General features: G+C 41.1%; 1 pseudogene; it reads left to right on the top strand.

Moving 5' to 3' along the window:
- The first annotated feature begins 8 nt into the window (after window positions 1-8).
- Window positions 9-1,496, top strand: LOC116547818 (annotated as a pseudogene).
- Window positions 1,497-1,503: the final 7 nt, after the last annotated feature.

Raw genomic sequence — 1,503 nt, 5'->3', positions numbered from 1 at the left:
ATTCTAAACAAGAAAACGATGTGCTATGGGAAGAGAAGTTTCCTGAAAGAACAACTGTTACTGAATTACCCCAGACTCCACATGTATCATTCTCCGAGTCTGATATTCCATCCTCAAAAAGTACTAAGTTACCTGTGGACTGGAGTATTAAAACCTGACTCGTTTTTGCCTCTTCTGAACCCTTTACCTGGGCAGATCATTTGAAAGCACAAGAAGAGGCTCAAGGTCTTGCCCAGGATTGCAGGGCAATAGAATTTACATTGCCTAAAAGCATACAGGATCCCAAACTCTCCACCGAGCTCTGTTGTACCTTCCAGCAGAGCCTTGTCTATTGGCTCCACCCTGCTTTGTCTTGGCTACCACTGTTCCCTCGTGTTGGAGCTGATAGAAAAATGACTGGAAAGACAAGTCCTTGGTCAAATGATGCAACCCTGCCGCATGTTTTAATGAGTGACTGGTCTGTGAGCTTTGCTTCTCTATATAATCTGCTGAAGACAAAACTTTGCCCCTATTTCTATGTTTGTACCTATCAGTTTACTGTCCTGTTTGGAGCAGCAGGATTAGCTGGAAATGACTTAATCACAGTTCTTATATCTCCTACAACTCGAGGTTTAAGAGAAGCTATGAGAAATAAAGGTATTGAATTTTCTCTGCCTTTAATAAAAGAAAGTGGCCATAAAAAGGAGACAGCATCTGGAACAAGCTTGGGATATGGGGAAGGGCAAGCCATCAGTGATAAGGACGAAGAGGAAAGTTTTTCCTGGCTGGAAGAGATGGGAGTGCAAGACGAAATTAAAAAGCCAGACATACTTTCTATCAAGTTTCGTAAAGAGAAACATGAAGTACAAATGGATCACAGACCTGAGTCTGTTGTGTTGGTGAAAGGAATAAACACCTTTACATTGCTCAATTTTGTTTTGATCAACTGTAAGAGTTTAGTTGCTACCTCAGGTCCACAGACAGGACTTCCTCCAACCCTCTTATCCCCTGTTGCTTTCTGAGGTGCCACAATGCAAATGCTTAAGGCACGAAGTGTAAATGTGAAGACACAAGCTCTTTCTGGATACAGAGACCAATTTAGTTTGGAGATTACAGGTCCTATCATGCCTCACTGCCGGCATTCACTGACCATCCTGCTCAAATCTTCACAGAGTGGGTCTTTCTCTGCACTACTATATCCACATGAACCAACTGCTGTATTTAACATCTGCCTGCCAGTGGACAAAGTGCTTAATACGGAGGTTGTTCACCGTAAGACTCTGGAGCAACTTGGTGAAATACCGTTACTTGGGAAACCATCTTTACAGACTGTGGCGATGAGAGACTACATTTATAATTGGAGACCTTGAACACCAAAGTAAGCCTAAAAGGAATCTTTGAGGAAAAAAAGCCTTCTAGCAAGGAAATTCAAGATTCTTGAAGTTAAAGGAATATACATTAAAATACTGAAATGTTTATAAATATTTTTATTACAGTAGCATTTTAAATCAGTGTTTTCTGCTT

The sequence above is a fragment of the Sapajus apella genome, unplaced genomic scaffold (genome assembly GCF_009761245.1).
Source record: "Sapajus apella isolate SASKATOON/1434 unplaced genomic scaffold, GSC_monkey_1.0 scaffold4876, whole genome shotgun sequence".
Lineage (NCBI taxonomy): Eukaryota > Metazoa > Chordata > Mammalia > Primates > Cebidae > Sapajus > Sapajus apella.
Note: the sequence above shows the minus strand (reverse complement) of the source record. Positions and strands in the feature narration are given on the sequence as shown.